Below are 21,961 nucleotides of genomic sequence, written 5' to 3' on the forward strand. Positions count from 1 at the left end.
TGACATTTTGACAAGTTCATTAAAATTGAAAAGCGGAAATGTCCTGCGTCAATAAGTATTCAACCCCTTTGCTATGACACTCCAAATTGAGCTCAGGTGCATCCAATTTCATTTGATCATCCTTGAGATGTCTCTCCAACTTGATTGGCATCAACTTGTGGCCATGAAACTCTACCTATGAAGTCCAAGGAACTGTCGGTAAAACTCTGAGATAGAATTGTGAGGAGGCATAGACCTGGGGAAGGGTATAAAACAATTTATAGTTTTGAAAGTTCCCAAGAGCACAGTGAGCTCCATCATTGGGAAAAAGAGAGATCTCGCGAGATCACGGCGAGGTCACGTCTTTTCGAAGCTGTTCCATGCGCTCACGCTTTCGAAGCTAAGTGATATTTCTCAATTGTGTTTTTGTCGAGACTGTATCTATCTTTCGGTGTCTGTACCTACAGTGTATCTTTTTGGAAAATTTTCGGTGCTAATTTTTCGTACATGTATCACAATCGTCGGTTAATGCGTATCGAGTATTCTGCGGCCTAGTACTCGTAGGCTTCGGTTCGGCTACCGTACCGTCTCCGACCTTGTGGTTTTGTTTTTCTCTCAGCGATTCGTCGAATGTGCTGAAATTATTTTCGTTCTCTGTTTCGTCCCAGTCGTTCACCCCATACCTCCTTGATTAATATCTCTACTCACACAAAAAAAAAAAAAACCCCAAAAAATATTTCCTTCCCAGGTCTTATTCGTTTATTTGTTGTTCTTTTTGTTCGTTCGTTCTTCGTTCGCGATCACGCGATCACGTGGTTAGAAATGTATAATCTCTCCCCTGAACAACTATTTTCTCTCATATATTATAACACCCTTTTCTTCTTTTCCTACAAAAGGATGCTTTCGTCTTGCTCACCAAATCTATTCATTCCAAAAAATATATATAATACCATCTCTTACAGTTCCTCCTTTCTACATTCCCTAAACTATCCAGAACTCCACCCCTCCTCCAGTGTCCTCAAACGTATTTTTGACTCGAAGGTCTCAAACTCATTTTGCAAAAAATGTTCGTTTCCCATGAATTGTACACTTTTCAAAATCCAATCTCACCCCTCCCCTCCAAATCCTCCCCATCACCCATCCCTTTCAAATCTCCCCCCTTGCCCCTTCCCTCCCCTCCCTCCTAAACTCCCCCCACACCCCTCCCCTCCGAGACTCTCCCTCGCTCCTCCCCTCCTAGACTCCCCTCTCATCCCTCCTCCTCAAAGCATCCTCCCTGCTTCTTCCCCCTTCCAACTTTCACCTTCATCTCCCCCAACCTTCTGCCTCGCTCTTCCCCCTCCTCAAATAACACCTCACTGTGCCTCACCCAATCTCCATCAAACCTTTTGTCCGCCCCATTCTTCCCTTTCTCCAAGCTATTCTGAAATCTCTGTAATCTCTGACACACCTTCAACAGCTCTCCCTACCTCTTCCTCCTCTTCCACATCTTACCCTACCCCTCCCCCCCCCCCCTGTTCTGGACCCGATGCTCCCCCTTCCTCTTCATTAACGGTATGGACCTCAAACATCCGGGGCCTTCGCTCAAACTTGACTGACCTCTCCATACAGGTTGCTTCTGACAAACCAGATGTGATCTGCTTAACAGAAACTTTCCTCCTTCATGATGTCTCTGATGCCTTGGTATCTCTCCCAGGTTACTCCCTCCTCCGGTATGATAGACCTGAGCCTCGTCCTGGAGGTGGGGTTGCTATCTTTATAAAAAACTCTCTTCCTCACTCGCCCTCCACTGCCCTCTCTCCACCTCACCCCCAGGAATACCTTTGGCTACGGCTTCCCCTTCGCTCCCACCTTTTGTTCATATGTGTGTTGTACCGTCCACCAAACAGCGATGACTCCATCTACATCTCACTGTCTGATAATATGGACCAACTTCTATCTACCCATCCCAACTCTCTCTTCCTCATATGTGGTGATTTCAATTGTCACCATGCCAGTTGGCTGGGTGTGCGTACCTCTCTCACCAGCCATGGCTCTTTAGCAAAGGACTTCTGCGACTCACTGGGACTGACACAATCTGTCAATTTCCCGACCCGGATCTCAGTCAACAGAGCATCTTCTCTTCTGGATTTGGTTATGACAAACTTCCCTGAAAATGTCTGCTGCTCTTCTTCTGCTCCAATCGGCTCATCTGATCATGTGCTTGTCAAAGTGGACATCTCTCTGACCATTCTCAGAGAGCCTCCTCAGCATCGACGAGTCTGGCATTTCACTCAGGCCAACTGGCACGGTTTTCAAGCAGCCATAAATCATCTGGACTGGTCTCCCATCTCTACCGCCTCTGACATCAACTCATCCTGGGAATTCTTTCAAAGTAAATTGCTCTCTCTCATGCACAGATTTATCCCATCTCGTCTTCAGTTGTCATAGCCTTCCTCCCGTCCATGGTACATGGAATCTTGTGGTGAGGCTGTTGCCCTGAAACAACTTGCTTTCGTCTCCTGGAAAGCAAATCCAACGGAAGGAAATCTCATTTCCTTTCACAAAGCCCGAAACAAGTGTGTGTCCACCCTCAGGAGAGCCAGGAAACAATATCTCACCGTTCTCAAGACCGAACTCTCTTATCTGTCTCCCTCTTCCAAATCCTGGTGGCATCTGGTCAAATCTGTTTCTGGTGTTTGTTCCCCCTCCATCCCCTCCCTCAACTCAAACGGCTTAACGGCTGACTCCGCACGTGAAAAAGCTTAATGCCTCAACTCTGTGTTTGCCTCAAAATCTTGTGTCCCAAACCCATCCCTCTCTGTACCCACCGTACCCAGTCGTACCCAGCTGCTCCTGGAATCTGTGTCCTTTCCTCCTGACAAGGTGGAAAAGTTTCTGTCAACCCTCGACTCTGATTCTGCAACTGGTCCTGACGGCATCAGCCCACGGGTCCTAAAATCATGTTCTTCTGCTCTTTCACTCCCTCTTTCTGTTCTCTTCACCCTCTCTTTTGCTCAAGGTCATCTGCCATCTGCTTGGAAATCAGCCAACATCACCGCTTTGCACAAAAAAGGTGCAAAAACAGATCCCAGCAACTACAGACCAATCAGCCTTCTCCCAATTATCAGCAAAGTCATGGAATCCATCATTGCTTCAGATATGAAATCTTTCCTCTTCTCCAATGGCTTGATCTCTGATCATCAATTTGGTTTCAGACCTGGTCACTCTACTCTGGACATGCTGCTTCTGCTTTCTCAACAATGGATGGAGGTCCTCAACGCCAAACAGGAAATTAGAGCTGTCTCCCTTGACATTTCACATGCCTTCGATACGGTCTGGCACCCTGCTCTGCTCACCAAACTCTCCTCCTTTGGTATCCATGGAAATCTCCATGCATGGCTGGTGGACTTCCTCTCTGGTCATAGTCAACGTGTGGCCCTGAATGGGTTTCTCTCATCTCCTCTTCCTGTTCAGGCTGGAGTTCCCCAAGATAGTGTTCTGGGCCCTGTGCTTTTTCTGGTCTTCATCAATGATCTCTCTGACTCTCTTGAAAATCCTCTCTATCTCTTTGCTGACGACTCTACGCTCTGTCGCTCCATTCCTCATCCCTCAGTTCGGCAGTCTGTAGCCTCCTCACTCTCTGCAGACCTGGACAAAATCACAGACTGTGCAAACAAATGGAACTTGTCTTTCAATCCTGATAAATCTCACACTCTTACGATGTCTCTCCGAAAAGACCGACTGGAAAACCCTCCCATCCACTTTCTGAATAATCCTCTCTAAGAAGTTCTGTCACTCAAGCTTTTGGGTCTCACTATTTGCCATGATCTTTCCTGGGAAAACCACATTTCAAATCTGGCCTCCAAAGCCAGTCGCCGACTGGGCATCCTCCGTCGTGCGAAGTCCTTCCTTGGCACACCTGAGCTCCTCACCACATACAAGGCTTTCATCCGCAGCTCTATGGAATACTGCTCTCCCCTCTGGTCTGGTGCTCCTGCCTCACACCTAGCCCGTCTTCACGCTGTTGAAACCAAAGCGTTCAGAATCATTGGAATCTCCCGTGATGAAGCTAACTCCAAGGGCCTTTCACTCACTCACCGCAGGCAGGTTGGTGGTCTTTCCGTCTTCTACCGACTCCTCTCTGGCCTTGCCCCCCCAGCCCTCTCTGGGCTCTGTCCCCCAAATATTCCTACAGGTCGCACAAGATCTGCCTGCAACCCTCTTATGGTTAAACTGCCAAAATCAAGACTTTCTGCTCACCTTCACTCCTTCATTCCTCTTTTCTCCCGCCTCTGGAACAAACTCCCTCACTCTCTTCAATCCCACTGCACCCTCCAGGTCTTTAAAACAGCTGTTCACCACCATCTCTTATCCTCCCCCATCCAAAACCTTGATATTTTCTACCCCTGATAATTTCGGTCCCCTTGTGTTTTATACCTCTCCCCCCCGCCCTCCCCCTCCCACGCCTCCTGCCCCCAAGCCCTCTCCCTCCCACACTTCTCCCTGCTCTCAAATGTTGTGGTTGTGTGCTTCCCCTTCTCTCCCCATCTTGTCTTCCGCTCCCTCTTTTTGTGTGTTTTGTTTGTCTGGTTGATTTGTTTGTGAAATAAATGTGAGTTCTTTCACGAGCCTCGATTCAGTATACAAAAAACAAACAAACAAACAACAAAAAAAAAAAAGAGAGAATATGGAACTATCCAGACCCAGAAAGAATATGGAACTACGTCTGGCGGAAACCCAGCACAGCTCATCACCTATCTAACACCATCCCAACCGTGAAGCATGGTGGTGGCAGCATCATGCTATGGGGATGCTTTTCAGCGGCACGGACTGCAAAGACTTGTATGGATAGAGGGAACAATGAATGGAGCCAAATACAGGAAAATCCTTGAGGAGAACCTGCTTCAGAGTGCAAAAGACCTTAGACTGGTGAAAATGTATGTTCCAACAGGACAATAACCCCAAGTATACAGCCAAAGCAACATGGAATGGCTTCAGAGGAAGAATGTGAAAGTCCTTGAGTGGCCGAGCCCAGACATGAATCCCGTTGAGAATCTGTGGGAAGACTTGAAAATGTGCCATTCACCAAAGCTCCCCATCCAAATTGACAGAACTTGAGCAAATCTGCAAGGAAGAATTGGAGAAACTCCCCAAATACAGATATACAAAGCTGATGCAGATACAGTATATCCAAGAAGGCTCAAAGCTGTAATCCCTGCACACTTCTACAAAGTATTGACTCAGGGGGCTGAATACTTGTGTGCATTAGATATTTCTGTATTTCATTTTCAATATAATTGTAAAAAAATTCTGAAAACATATTTTCACTTTGTCATTATGGGGTATTTCGTGTCGATCAGTGACAAAAATTTTATATCTAATCAATTTTAATTTCAGGCTGAAACACAACAAAATGTGGAAAGGTCAAGGGGTGTCAATACTTTTTGAAGGCACAGTACATGTCGCTTTCATTAGGCAGGATCCTATAATCTGAACTTTGAGTCGAAATTCCGACAGCGAAAGCGAGCATAATATTTCTTAGAGATTTTTCGTTTGTTCGGTAGATGTCGCTATATGACCTTTTTTGTTTTTGCATTCCCACCTTTCGATGCTGAGCAGGTGCGCACACATGTTGAAGTTGCAGCCAAAGACTTGTACTTGGGCACTCTGATCCATCGTTTCCTCATCGTTCATTTGTGTACTTTAACCATATTCATGAAGCGTGTGGTGATATTGTTGGCCGTGCATTTCTCCGTGACTCGATTCATAAATTAAGCACGATGGGAAACTTTGCGATTGAATGAAGCAGTTGGTTGGTATTTTATGTATTAATTGCAGAAAACACGATTGTTGTGCAATTCTGTGTAGTGAAATTACATTAATTTTTTTGTATACAAGATCGAGGCTCGTGTAAGAGCTAACAGTAATCCCTCCCCTATCCCCCCCCAAAAAGCGCACACACAATCTTACTATAATTCACCAAATGTCTGTCCGTCTGTCTGTCCGTTTGAAGGTACTGTAAAAACTACTGAACCGATCGCAACGATATTTTGGGTGGGTAATCCTGGGATCTCCAGGAGTAAAATAGGCTATTTAGTTTTTCCAATTTCAGCTTTGGTCTCCAGCACTCAGGTTTGGACTCCCGTATAACATTCGCGTTCGCATAACGTTCATTGTGACGATGTTGTTTTCCTGGGTGCCGCACAAACGGCTGCACCGATCGCTGCACAGCTGCACCGATCGGACTTGGTGACCTCGGACAAAGACCTTTTATAAGGTCACGGGTCGAATCCCTGCTTGAGAGAATTCCAACCCCTTACCCGCCATCACGGCCTTCTCTCCAACTCACAATCCCACGAGATATGCGGAAAGGACGACCCAAACCCAATATAAACATCATTCGTATATAAACATCATCAAAAGTAAAAGTTTTCCCAATTTCAGCTTTGGTCTCCAGCATTCTCAGGTTTGGACTCCCGCATAACATTCGCGTTCGCATAACGTTCATTGCGACGATGTTGTTTTCCCGGGTGCCGCACAAATGGCTGCACAGCTGCACCGATCGCTGCACAGCTGCACCGATCGCTGCACGGCTGCACCGATCGCTGCACATCTGCACCGATCGCTACACGTCTGCACCGATCGCTGCACAGCTGCACCGATCGGACTCGGTGACCTCGGACAAAGGCCTTTTATAAGGACACGGGTTGAATCCCTGCTTGAGAGAATTCCAACCCCCTCCCCCCCATCACGGCCGTCTCTCCAACTCACAATCCCACGAGATATGCGGAAAGGACGACCCAAAACCAATATAAACATCATTAAACATCATTCGTATATAAACATCATTAAAAGTAAATAATGACCTCGGCCAAAGTTCAAACGACGTTTAATCTCTACATGAGAGAATTCCACATAGCTATTTGGGTGGTGAATACGCTAACAGATCGCTGTCACCATCGATCTTGCCATGGCCGTTACAGCTATCGGCTCAAAATCCTTTTAACTGTTGATTTGGTACAGTTACACGTATCGGGAATTTGGTACACATATCAGGAGTACATACGACATAGCGATTGTGAATGTGACACTCTGAAGCGTCTTTCGCTTCGCATCGCAGTGACGGTGAGCACCAATATGGCGGCTGTAAGATTAAAATCTGGCTTCAAGCCCCCTCACCACCCAAAGCCTTCAACAAGACAGATCTGGTGGAATACAGATCTGGTGAACAAGAATGTGACACAGCTGCACACCAGTCTCGGAGGCAGTCCGAGGAATACAGATCTGGTGAACAAGGACGTAACACAGCTGCACACCAGTCTCGGAGGCAGTCCAAGAATTACAGATCTGGTGAACAAGGACGTGACACAGCTGCACACCAGTCTCGGAGGCAGTCCGAGTAACACAGATCTGGTGAACAAGGACGTAACACAGCTGCACACCAGTCTCGGTGTGTCTCGGAGGCACACCAACAACTTCACCAAAATCTGATATTTTACCTTTCCATTTGGGCCTCCCAATTGAAGCCCCGCCCATAGGGCGGGTACCGTTGCTAGTACATACAATAAAGGGAGCGGGAGACAAGATGGGGATAGAGGGGCAAGCACACAAGTACAACATTTGAGAGCAGGGACATCGGGAGATCTGTGGGAGGGAGAGGGCTAGGGGGGAGGAGGCACGGGAAGGGGGCATGTGCACTTGGCAGGAAAATAATCAATGTTACTCATAGTTTGTGACAAAAGAGGGGCATGGGGATGGAAGGATGCAGGTGTTGTATCTATTGCTTCAAGCAAATGCAATGTGCTACAAAAAAAACCAAAATATATATACATACATCGCTTTTTCTTTTAAATAATTAATGTGCATATGTTATTGTTCTTGGGCTGGAAGGATAGCTGTGAGGTGTGAGTACTCGCCTTTGAGCTCTCTCGCCTGGGTTTGAAAGTAGGCCGAGGCATCAATGTGTGTGTCGTCCATCGGATGGATGTTGAGTCAGAGGACCCGTCTGCTAGCATTTGGGGGCGTTGATGGACAGGAAAGATCCCACGGCATCTTTTGTGAAGAGCAGGCAAGTTATTGCCAGCACCCTGAAGAAATTGCAATTTCAAACCAGTATGATATAAGGCCTACCCAGCCCGTTCCAGAAAGACTTAGGCCAGAACCACTCCCTCCAGCTGACACAAGAAGAAAGTTGGAAGATGTGAGACTGTTTATTAATAAGAAGAGCTTTATTTACATGAGAGTCACAGATATGTGCGCATTTGGCTATAAAGATCATCAAATGTCTCTGAGATTTAATAGCATGACAATGACCATTGACCATTGTCATCACTTTGTCATCACTTTGGAAGCTGTAGAATGACATTGTCATCACATTACAATTGCGAGAATCACATCATTACATTAGAAGGTGTGGACTGATGCCAACATCATTATCATCATCAGCAGCCCCAGGTGTCCTCACAGCCCCAAAGAAGACAGCCACTCCTACCAAATTCCCCTGGAGATCGAGTAAAGAATAAATGTTAAATAATTGTCTGTATTGGGCGAGTTGAGAGCAAGTTGTAATTAACTGGTGTACAGTGGTCAAGTTCAAGGTGACGACGCGGGCAGGATGCCAGAGCATGATAACAACATTAAGCAAAGAACATGAAATTCAAACCTGTCTTTTTCTGCCCCACCTTTTGTGGCAAAATCTCAGACTTTGGCAATGTAACCTGAGATATCTGAAATATTTGAGTTGGTCATGGGTTCGTACATTAAAGAGATTTTTATGCCTCTGCTCCTGAACGTGGCCGGAGGCATCATGTCTTCGGGTTGTCCGCCCGTCCGTACGGGCTAAACCTCATTTTTCTCAGCAACCACATGTCCGATTGAGATGAAACTTTGAGGGTACGATCGACACCCATGCAGAATGTTTTTATGTTCATAGGTCACGTGGTAACATGTCAAGTGGTATGGCAACCATCTTTGATTAACCCTTGGATGCAGTGATTGGCCCTCGGAGGCCCACAAGGTTTTTTTTGTTGCAAAAACTATGCTGTACAAAAATTTTTTGGGAATGAGCCTCATTTTCACCGACTTTCATGTTGTTAAACAAAATTCAGTGACATAAATAAATAAAAATTTCATTCAGGCTCGTGGGAAAATCTTCATTCTCCACTTATAACATGAAAATCCAACACGAATGCAGGACTGGGGCCTTCGAGGCCCCGCATAAATGTTGTTGTACTACTATGTTATATCATTATTTTCTTGATATGAGCCTCATTATATGCTCCTATCACTTGGTTACAAATAATTCAGTGACAAAAATATGAAAATTTCATTCAGGTTAGTGGGAACATTTGTGGGGCCTCCGAGGCCCAATGGCTGCATTGGTGTAGGATTTGACAGTTGTGGTCATATACATTCGAAATAAAAGGATCAGTGAATCATATTTTTTGAGCAAATACTCCTCCATGAGCCTCTACTTTTTAGAGAAAAAAAGTTGAAAAACCAAGAACAAAAAAAATTTGCAAAAAAAGAAAAATGGATTCATTACTTGTATGGGATTCTTTCAAATATTAGGATCAATGATTCACATTTTCTGAGCAAATACACATCCATGAGCATCGACTTGGATTGAAAAAGGATATTAAAGAAAAAAATCTATAAAAAAAACAAACAAACAAAAAAAAAACATTACACGAATACATCCGTTGGGCCTCCGAGGCCCAATCGCTGCATTTATGTTGGATTTTTGACGCCTGCATCTAAGGGTTAAACTCAAATAATTGAAAAAATATTTCTTGTAAACAGCTTATTGGAAAAAATTGAAACTTGGCACATTGTTAAGTACTCCCAATGAGGAACAAAACCACGATAATTGTGACATCAGTGAAGTGGTATACCAGCCATAAATGTTTTAATTGAATTCCTTGTCCTAAAAATCTGAAATTGCATGCACATGATCAATGACCCATTTGTATTGAAATATTAAATTTATGACATCAAAGGTCACATGGTTTGGCAGCCATTATGGATTGAAGGAAAATATAAAATAATTATATCTTTGAAACCGCTTACCCGATCGATGCGAAATTTTACAAATATCATCTAACACCATTGTTGCATATAGTTTGAAAATGATGATGTCGTAGGTCACGTGGTTTGGCAGCCATCTTGGATAGAAGAGACGAACCTTATCCAATCAACACAAAACTTCACAAACGTGATCCGCCATCCATACATATGCAGTGTACATTTTTGATGTCATATGTCACGTGGTTTGGCAGCCATATTAGCTTGAAAGCCAATATTAAAAAAAAAAATCCCTCTCCAAAAACTCTTCACCGATTAATGGGAAACCTGTCCTGTGGTAAAAATGTGATACTTCAAAACTGCTGAAGGGATTTAAACCAGACTTGTTTATTTGTAGGATAGTGAATGACGGCATCTATCCATTGTCACTGGCGGGGACTATGTGGAGGAATATTGGTGACACAGTCACATTGCTCTAGTTTTTCCATAAATTGCGCGATTTAAATTAATTCTCAAGAGAACTCGACATAACCAGACAAACGTCTAATTTGATGAACCTCGTGTTCACCAATCATTATTGTGTCTCCTTTATATATCGTTTGGCAATGAGGGAAGTGCGACATTTGTCTTCGTATTTGTTCCAATGAACAAAACCCATTGTTGCTCGGACCACACAGGCTCAGTTTGGAAGGACGAGTGGAACAGAATATACAGATTGAAGGTGAGGTGGGGCAGTCGGCACTAAAGATCCTGGCTCCAGGTGGGGAAGTTCTAAATCACCTTGACTTCGGTGCAACTTACTACAACACGAGCATGCAGAAACGTGCATCCATTCACAACCGAGGCCTCAAGTCCATACCCTGGGTGGTGTTGCTCGAGGACAGGGTGAGTGTGTCAAATGAAGCTCTGAGATGACATTTGGGAATACTTAAGATTGTGCAAGTCATTGGAAGGATGGCAAAAGGTAACTCAGCTGCAGGGGTTTTGAGAAGGATGAGCAATGATAGGGTTTGTTGAGAAATTAGATGATGATGATGAGATGATGAGAATTAGATGCAGATGATGAGGAAGACAAATGATGAATTGCGAAAGATGATGGGAATAGAGCCTGTGATGGATGCTGTGAAGAGAAACAGGTAGAGATGGTTTGGTCATGTGTTGAGGAAGTATGAAAGTGACTGGTTGAGAAGAGCGATGGAAATGAATGTAGAAGGAAGTAGAGGACGGGGAAGACCGAGAAAGACTTGGCTAAAGATGGTGGAAGAAGAAATGCGGGCAAAGGGGGTTAACAAGGGGAGATGCAGAAAATAGGGCAAAATGGAGAAGATTGTCATGGGGCCCGCAAGGCTAACTAACCCCCGCTCTAGCAGGGAAAATGGCTTTAAAATGCATGTTGTTGTTGAGCGATGATAGGGGATTTGGTTATGGTTAAAGTGCTTTCTGCAGTTTGCGATCCGTGGCTCAGATAAAGGTGTAACGTGTGTTGAATATTTGATTACCTATTAAATTATTCCTGTGTGATGGCGAAGGAGGTCTCATCCACATTTAATACTGAATGAATTGAGGGTCCCGCTTTATTGAATAAAGCAATAAAGAGCAGCGCAATTGTTAACGGTTTCGTGGTCGTGGCTGTTCACGTGTAAAACAATAACACGGATAAGATGCTTTATTGCTGAGGCGTTGAACTTGCCTCCACACCGTGCAGTGTGAAGAACCGACGTATTGCCACCAGAGAACACTTTCTGGTTTTCACGGCTCGTTCCTCTGCCAAGATCCAGCGATTGCACTGCCCAATGAGGGCAATTTGGCACCCGGGGGACAACAAGACATTGTACTAATCTTCTCTCCCACATACAGTCGTGGCCAAATATATTGGCACCCTTGCACTATTTTTCAAATAACTCACAATTTTCTCGAAAAATAAGTTGAAATTGACAAAAGTATTTGGTCTCCACAATTCTTTATTTCACTGTTAACATTACAGAACCTTTGTTTTTCATTCAAGCTTAATATATCCGTTTAAATCAGAAAAAAATAGAAATGGCATTGACAAGATTATTGACATCCCAGACTTAATATTTGGTAGCACAACCTTTGGACAAAATAACTGCAGTCAAGCGCTTCCTATAGCCGTGAATGAGCTTCCTACACCTCTCTACTGGGAGTTTGGCCCACTGTTCTTGTACAAACTGCCCCAGTTCTCCCAGATTTGAAGGGTGCCTTCTCCCAACTGCTGTGTTCAGATCTCCCCACAGGTGTTCAATGGGATTTCGATATGGACTCATTGCTGGCGATATGGACACTTGCAACCTTGAGATTGTCCATGCTTGGCTAGAATCTTGTGTCTGACCTCCTCAGACAATTCTCTGGTTTTCTTTCCTTTCTCCATGCTCATTGTGGTACACACAGTGACACAAAACAGCAGAATGACTCCTTTTCTCCAATCAAACTGGTTGAATGAGTGTTTTTATATTGCCGGCACCTGCAACTCACCACAGGTGAGTTCAATTCCTTCATAAAGGAGAATCACCTGCTTGAAATCTAATTATTTCTAACAACTTCTAAAAGGTGCCAATAATATTGTCTGGGCCATTTTAGGATTGCTGTATGGTAAAATTAAGATTTAGTAATTTTTTCAGCTTTTTTTGTTTTGTTCCACTGCAACAACAACACAACATGCATTTTAAGGCCATTTTCCCTGCTAGAGCGGGGGTTAGCCTTGCGGTCCCCATGACAATCTTCTCCATTTTGCCCTATTTTCTGCATCTCTCCTTGTTAACCCCCTTGCCCGCATTTCTTCTTCCACCATCTTTAGCCAAGTCTTTCTCGGTCTTCCCCGTCCTCTACTTCCTTCTACATTCATTTCCGTCACTCTTCTCAACCAGTCACTTTCATCCTTCCTCAACACATGACCAAACCATCTCAACCTGTTCCTCTTCATAGCATCAATCACAGGCTCTATTCCCATCATCTTTTGCAATTCATCATTTGTCTTCCTCTCACTCAACGACACTCCGCACATCCACCGAACCATTCGCATTTCCACCCTTTCCAGCCTTCGTTGCTGCTCTACATTCATGACCCATGTCTCGCTCCCATAAATCATAACACTTCTCACACATGCAGCATACACCTTTCCCTTCAGCTTCAATGACACTCCCCTCCTCATCAGCACGCCACTCAGTTCCCGAAACTTCTTCCACGCACATCTCACTCTAGCAACCGTTGCCGAGTCTGATCCACCTTCTCCATTCAGCATGTCTCCGAGGTAGCAAAATGTTTTCACACCTTCCAGCTTCATGCCGTCTCCAAAATCCAACTCAACATTTCCTCCATCTGCAGCTCCCTCTGGGCACACCTTACATTTGAATGTAGCTGCCACACTGGTGAATGACCCTCTCAGACCACTACATTTTTGATAAACCCACTCAGCACACATTGTACATTGAATGGAGTTCACTCCAACACCCTTCCTGCACACAGCACATGGCCACTTCCCAGTTCTTTCCACCTCACCACATGCTTTACCACTTTTTCATCACTTTCGTCTTTCCTATATTCACCTTCAGACCTTTTGTCTCCATACATTCCTTCCACTTGTTCATCTTTTCCTTCAGTCCATCCATACTTTCCGCAATCAACACCAGATCATCTGCATACAACAACTCCCACGGTAAACCCTCCTTTACGGTCTGAGCCAGCACCTCCATCACAGCTACAAATAGTAGTGGACTTCGTACCGACCCCTAATGCACTCCCACCTTCACCTCAAACTCACCACTGTTCCCGTCCTTCGTCCTTACAGCTGTGCGCGCGCTTTTGTACATTGCCATCACAACTATGATCAACCATTCCTGCACTTCTAACTTCCTCAATGCCCATGTCAATACTTCGCGTGGAACCCTATCGAATGCTTTCTCCAGATCAACAAACCTAAGAAACAACTTCTTCCTCTTCTCCATGTACTTCTCCTGCAACTGCCTCACAATAAAGAGCGCGTCTGTAGTTCCTCTTCCTGGCATAAATCCACACTGCATTTCGTCGATCTTCACCTTCTTCCTTATCCTCCTCTCCAACACCCTTTCCAATACCTTCATTCCATGCTCCAATAACCTTTTCGCTCGGTACGAGCCACACTCCAGAGGGTCACCTTTCCCCTTGTATAGAGGGACGAGGGTACTCAGTTCCCAAACCACTGGAATGCGACCTTCTTTCACCACCAGATTACAGATCTCTGCCATTCTCTTCACTCCCCAACTTCCTGCTGCCTTCAACATATCTCCCACAACTCCCGTCGGCCCTCCCGCTTTTCTACTCTTCATTGCTTTTTTCGCTTCCTCAACTTCCTTCTCAGTTATCTTATCTGCCGGTCCTAAAACTGGGTTACTCTCTATGTTGCCATCCCATTCATTCTTTGTATTCAACAGCATTTCCATATATCTTTTCCATCTTCCTTTAATTCCATCTGGGTCCACAACGATTTGTCCCACTTCATCCTTCAAGCAACTCACCCCCATCACATCACACCTCTCTTTCGCTATCTGCTTTGCAATCCTGAATACCGCTCTCTGACCCTCTTCCGAATCCAAGCATTCTCCGAACATTTTCCTACATGTCTCCTGCGCCTTTGCTACCTCTTTCTTTGCAGCCTTCTTGGCTGCCTTATAACTTTCATGCTCTGCTTTTTCTGCTCCCGTACCCTTACGCCTTCTGCCACTCCTTGAACTTCTTCCTCTTCTCGTCAATCCTCTTTCCAACTTCATCAATCCACCACCATGTTTCTGAGTGCCTCGGTCCTTTTGTCCATCCACATACCTCAACAACGGCTCCATTCCCATCATCTTTCGCAATTCATCATTTGTCTTCCTCTCTCTCAACGATACTCCACACATCCACCGAACCATTCGCATTTCCACCCTTTCCAGCACCCATTACTTCACCCGCTGAGCTCTCCTCGCACCTTTCATCCTTATGTTGCAGACAACCAAGTTGTGCTGTGAAACAGCCTCCTCCCCAGGGATCACCTTTGTGTCCCGGAGGTGCCCCCTATCTCGCCTACACACCATCAGGTCGTCAACAGTTGTCGTCCACCCACCTGACGTGTATGTAACAAGCTTATTATCCCCTTTCTGGAACTGAGTATTACAAATCAACAAATCAGCTCCATCAGCAAACTCCAAAATCCTTTCACCTTCTCCATTTCTCACACCATATCCGTAACCCCCATGAACTCCCTCAAAACCGTCCATACTCCTTCCCACATGTCCATGTTCCACTGCAAACCAAAGAAATACATGTATGAATACCAAAATATATATTTTATTTCAACAATTTTCTTTGAAGAAATTCTGGCATTATTTGAAAAAAGTGTAAGGGTGGCAATATTTTTGGCCTCAACTGTACCTGTGATAAGCCACACCAGTGTACAATTTTGAAATGCATCAAATTATTTTTGATGAAAACCTTTCTTGTTTATTTATTTTAATTTATTTCTACTTATTTATATTCCTGGGAAGAGTACCTGTCCCAAGTAACCTCTCTGCCCCACTCTTACACCTATTCTCTCCCCCACACCCCTCTTTCCTCCCCTCCTCCACTTCCCAAACCCACCTTCCACCCCTGTCTCCTCTCTCCCGACTCCCCTCTCTTCCCCACTCATCTTCACGTGTGTTCGAACGGAATACCTTGCCAACGGTTTTTCAACCAGATAAATCGATGAAAGAAGAAGATGTCGTAGTGTGCGGGCATACATCGAAACACTCCGCTGGGACCCGTATCAATAACAGTCGCTACATTGACGGCGATCTTCTGCACTTGTGGCACTGCTTTATTAATAAACAATTAAAATTATTAAAGAGATGCAAAATACCTGTGAAAATACCAATGATGATACTGGATTTTTGTAATTTTTTTTATACATCATCAAGGCTCGTGGAAGAGCAAGAACACAGAACAGACAATGACGTTCACGGGAACAACAAAAAATTGACACAAAAAGTAGAAACCGAATCCAAAAAGACAGCTACTGATGTCCCTGCTGGCAATAAAATAAAATAAGACATGGTGTAAAATAAAAGTCAAACAATTAAATATATCAGCTTTTAATAAGCCATTACAATACAATCATGACAGGTGCACACAACTCAACAAAACACAAAGGATTATACACATAAAGTTGTGGATTACGTCCGATTAAATATTTGCAATAAAGGGATGGGAAACGGGAACGGGTCAAAATGGGATTCTAAACATTAGGTAGGATTTCTTCCTTCCTTCCGTGTAAGTGCTGCTTCATCAGGAGGAAGATTACCAAGGGCAGTGCATAGGCACAGAATGCTGGTTTGATTCCTCGGTCTCAAACAAATAACAAAACATTGATATTGCTTTTTTTCCTTTTTCATATGTCATGTTTATATTGCTTGGATTGATTCCAATTCCACTCGGCCATAAAGGAATTAACCTTTAGAGCGGCAGGTTTGAAGCACGAGGCCTGCACAAACGGTGTGCTTCAGAATGCCTGTGACACTGACGGGCTGTGACCTTTTGACATTTGATGATGCTTTTCATGGTCGCTGTTGGCCTTTTTCACACTGATGAAAAAGTTATAGGACAATCATGGCGATTGTGAATATAACACTTTTGTTTGCAGGTTTGGAGCAGTTTTACCTTATGTCCTGTGGAGCATATTATTCATTTTATATATCGGGTTCCATCCACCGAACAGCACATCCACTGAACCATTCACATTTCCATCCTTTCCGGCCTTCGTTGCTGCTCTATGTTCATTACCCATGTCTCGCTCCCATAAATCATAACACTTCTCATAATCTCCCAATAAAAGCATAATGCTTAAAGAGAAAGCATTAACAAGCGTGAAAAATATCAAATAAGTCTTATTTAAGAAATAGCAGGTGTTACGGGTTCCTCTACGATCTCCTGGTCTCGGTAAACCTCCGAACCCCGAGAGGAGCCCCGGCAGAAAAATGTGATTCTGTGCTAGAAATCAAGAGTGAAACCACACCAAATGACCAGATGTTGTATTAAAAATCACACACCAGAATAACGGTACAACAAATGGCGATTAAGAGTGCACTCTATATACCTTATCGCTTAGGATGGTACCATCACTAAAGTCAGATAACTCACTGCGCTCCCAGCGAGTGAAAAGGACACTCCTCAATGTCTCTATAACCTTTTCCAAGGCGAAGGTGATTCGCTCCAGCGGTCGCCAGAACGATATCCAGTCGAAGCCCGAATCTCGCTCTCCAGACGAGACCCGAATCACGTTCAGATGGCAATGGCAATCGCCGCGCTGAAACTGCACAAAGGCGCCCTCCAGAGGAGCACCTTCACCGCTCAATCAGCAAACCGCAACGTAATTTGAGACGAAGCGGTCATACTCACACATCCCCGACAGACGGTAGGATGTTGGGGTAAAGCTGACCCGAAGCAAAACCTTTGTCGGTGTCTGAAGCGCGAGGTTCAAAATGGCCGACGGCTCTTACTTGAGTCGATGTGACGAGGCGAGGATTCGTTGAAATCTCAGCACCCAAACCTGACTACGCAGATTTCTCAATTCCAGCGATAATTCCTATCGCCGGATGTCCATTCAAGGAACTCAAAATTCCCTCGCGGCTTTCGGTAGATCACGCTCGCTACGGAGCCTCGACGTCACGCGTCTTCTCCGACTTTACTCACCACGCCTCTTCCCCTTCTCTGCCGTCGTCCCTCCGGTTCGGTTTCCGGTATCATTTAAAGTTAGCCTTTTTAACTTTAGATAACTGTTCATTAATAATAAACCTTTTGAGAATAATAATAGTACATAATATCAGAAATATGTCAAGTGGGTGAAAACCACAACAACGGAAGTTACAAATCCGTAACACTTCCCCCCCTCAAGAAAGAAAGTTTGAACACAGCGAAAACTTTCTTTGCATGCAAACTCTTTAAACAAACAAAAATAAACTCACAACCAAAATCACCAATTCCCGTGAGCAACAATTATCAATATCTCAAAAATAAAGCAACAAAATTTCACACAACCCACAGAGATTTCCAAAGTTAATTCACTCTGGACAAAGCATCAGCAACGACATTGTCCCTGCCCTTTACATGTTCAATTTCCAAGTTGAACCCTTGCAAAGCCAAACTCCATCTCATCAACCTCTGATTTACTTTTCGTTTATTTGAATGAAGGTTAAGGGGTTGATCAAAAACCCAAAGGCCAGCAAATCTATAGCACTTTTCCTGGGAGGCCGAGCTGAAAGCCAAGTTCCATGGTGTTTGGGTGGTGAGGCCTGGAAGTATTCACTACATGGATGCCTTTAGGAACATGGAGTTCACGGTTAGTCCGTGTAGGAAAGTTCACTACATGGACGCCTTTAGGAACGTGGCGTTCATGGTTAATCCGTGTAGGAATCTTGGCTCGGCTGCTCCACAGCATTCAGTGCTTCAACTCTTTCTAACTTTCAAAATAATCACGGTTGGACCACTTGTCACTGTAGTCACGTGAATAGCGGTCTCCTTCTCGGCCACTACCCTGATACTCACTCCTTCGGGAGCTGCCGTAACTCTGGGAGCCTCCATAATAATATCGACTGCGGCCACCACCAAAACCACTACTCCCACCCCGGGAGCCATATCCACCCCTGAAACTACCGCCACGTTTTCCTCTTCTGTAGCCCCCTCGACGCCTATGGCCTGCCTTCTCTACGGCTATGGTCCGACCATCCAAATCCTTGCCATTCAAATCCTTCTCTGCACTTTGGCGTCCTTGGTGTTTTCAAACGTGACAAAGCCAAACCCTCTTGACTTTTGCGTTTCCCTGTCTTTTATCAGCCACACTTCCAAAGCGGTCCATATTTGCCGAAGACGGAGGTCAGAACCTCTTCCCTTGTTTTGAAGTTCAATCCACCTACAAAGAGCTTGCCAATATTGCCTTCATCCCTGACTTGTGTGGTGTTATTTTCCATACTAGGCTTTCTAACAACCATCGGGTTACCAGAAACTTGACCACCGGCCAAATCATTCCTGATAACAAAAGATACTCCCTCTACAGGAAGAGTGGCTTGTAAACTTACGGTGACCGGTCCTGACACCAAATCAGACTCTAAATGGATGACATGAAGTGGAGCTCTAACACAGCCACCAATCCCCTGTAAACGAACACTACCACCAGTTGCCGTCTTCTTTGACAATGGTAAAATGCCTTCAGGCATTAATGATTGATGTGCTCCTGTGTCCCTCAATACCCTAACAGGTCTCTGGTTAGTCGAGTCTCCATCCAATGACACAAACCCCTCCGAAATAAATGGTTGGTAACCCTTTTGAGGGCGATTTCTCACATTTGCCATGGCATTCGGAATTGTACTAGTCTGACTCCGCTCCTGATTGTTCCTTTCCCGGGCATAACATTGGGACCTCATGTGTCCACGTTTATTGCAAAAGGCGCAATTAGGTCCGGAAGAGAAACTCGCGGTCTGCCTCGAGCCCCCCGGAAGATAAGTCTGCCTTGGAACTGTTGTCTTCTGATCCCTAAAAGTCGCGGTATCAGAGTTGTCCTCATAGTCATCTCGAGGCCGCCCCCATGAATTTTCGTTCTCCACCCCAGATGTACCATAACTCCCCTGGCTAAGTCTAGGCGAGAAGTTAGGTTTGCGGAACCCCATCCTGTGGGTTAAGGCATTGTCATCTGCCATGGTTGCTGCCTCATACAGCTTTGGTATTTTCCTTTCCTCCAGATGTACTTTAATGTCCTCGTGGACACACTGTTGGAATTCCTCCACCAGGATCAATTGTCGCAATAGTTCGAAGTCTTTCCCAACCCCTTTTGAATCACACCACCGATCAAACATCGTTTCTTTCATTCTGGCAAACTCCACATGGGTCTCACTCTCCCTCTTCCTGGCATTCCGGAATTTTTGCCGGTAAGCTCCAGGGACCAATTCATAGGCTTTGAGAATGGTTTTCTTCACTATCTCATAATCTGCACATTGCTCAATCGGTAAAGCCGAATAAATATCTTGAGCTTTAACCACCAGAACACTTTGCACTAACATGGTCCAGGACTCCTCCGGCCATTTTAGCATTTGAGCCACTTTCTCAAAGTGTAAAAAAAACTTGGCTACCTCCTTTTCATTGAAGAGTGGAACCAGCCTAACATGTCTGCCAACATCCCAGGTGTTCTGACTAGTTGTCGAACCCGTTGGCATGGATGGTACCTCTCCCCGTTCTCTCATTAACTCCAGCTCCTTGACTTTAATTTCCTGCTGAAGCGCTATTTCACGTTCCCTTAACTCCCTTTCGGCTTTTCTCTCCTCTGCTTTTATCCTTTCCTCGAGTTCTCTTGCAGCTCTCCTTTCCTCTGCTTTTTTCTCTTCTAACCTTTCCTGGAGTTCTCTTTCCTGTGCTGCTCTTCTTTCCTCGAGTTCTCTTTCCTTTGCTTTTAACCTTTCCTGGCTCTGCAATTGCATCTCCATTTTTTGGAGCTCCACATTTTCTTGTTCTTCTGGTAACCAATCCAAGGCTCCCTCTTTCCATGTTCCTAGTTCCACCATAGATTCTATCACCACTGTCTGCATCTCTGTTTTCTTCATTTTAGCTCGGACCCCCAAGCTAAAATGTTTGGCCAATATCAAGAGTTCCGATTTTAGTAACACTCGGAACTGTGCCTCACTATGGGTCGCTGCAAACATCTCTGCATCAAACTCCATGGTGACTATCCTTTAGCACCTGTTAACCTTCACACAAGAAATTAAAAAAAAAAAATTTTTTGTGGGAATGTTGGAAAATATTCCAAAATTGGAAAATTTGGGAATGCAAGGGAATTCTTTCCTGGACGAAATTTAAGGAATTTAATCCACCGTCCGAGATTTATGGAATTTAATCAGCAAAGCCGAGTCCCCAATTTTTCCACAGTACAAACCCCCAATTTCAATCTGGGTCAATCCCAAATGGATGTTTTTAGGGAATTAAATCCCGGACGAAGACCCAATTTCGAGCCCACTAGTCAATTGGACGAGCCCCCAATTTCTGTTACGGGTTCCTCTACGATCTCCTGGTCTCGGTAAACCTCCGAACCCCGAGAGGAGCCCCGGCAGAAAAATGTTATTCTGTGTTAGAAATCAATAGTGAAACCACACCAATGATTATAAATGAACAGATGTTGTATTAAAAATCACACACCAGAATAACGGTACAACAAATGGCAATTAAGAGTGCACTCTATATACTTTATCGCTTAGGATGGTACCATCACTAAAGTCAGATAACTCACTGCGCTCCCAGCGAGTGAAAAGGACACTCCTCAATGTCTCGAAACCTTTTCCAAGGCAAAGGTGATTCGCTCCAGCGGTCGCTAGAACGATATGCAGTCGAAGCCCGAATCTCGCTCTCCAGTCGAGAGCCGAATCGCATACAGATGGCAATGGCAATCGCCCCACCGAAACTGTACAAAGGCGCCCTCCAGAGGAGTACCTTCACCGCTCAATCAGCAAACCGCAACGTAATTGGAGACGAAGTGGTCATACTCACACATCCCCGACAGACGGTAGGATGTTGGGGTAAAGCTGACCCGAAGCAAAACCTTTGTAGGTGTCCGAAGCACGAGGTTCAAAATGGCCGACGGCTCTTACTTGAGTCAGTGTGACTAGGCGAGGATTCGTCGAAATCTCAGCGCCCAAACCTGACTACGCAGATTTCTCGATTCCAGCGATAATTCCTATCGCCGGATGTCCTTTCAAGGAACTCAAAATTCCCTCGCGACTTTCGGTAGACCACGCTCGCTACGGAGCCTCGATGTCACGCGTCTTCTCCGACTTTGCTCGCCACGCCTCTTCCCCTTCTCTGCCGTCGTCCCTCCGGTTCGGTTTCCTGTATCATTTAAAGTTAGCCTTTTTAACTTTAGATAACTGTTCATGAATAATAAACCTTTTGAGAATAATAATAGTACATAATATCAGAAATATGTCAAGTGGGT

Source organism: Myxine glutinosa, chromosome 14, assembly GCF_964187855.1.
Source record: "Myxine glutinosa chromosome 14, kmMyxGlut1.1, whole genome shotgun sequence".
NCBI classification, from domain to species: Eukaryota; Metazoa; Chordata; class Myxini; order Myxiniformes; family Myxinidae; genus Myxine; species Myxine glutinosa.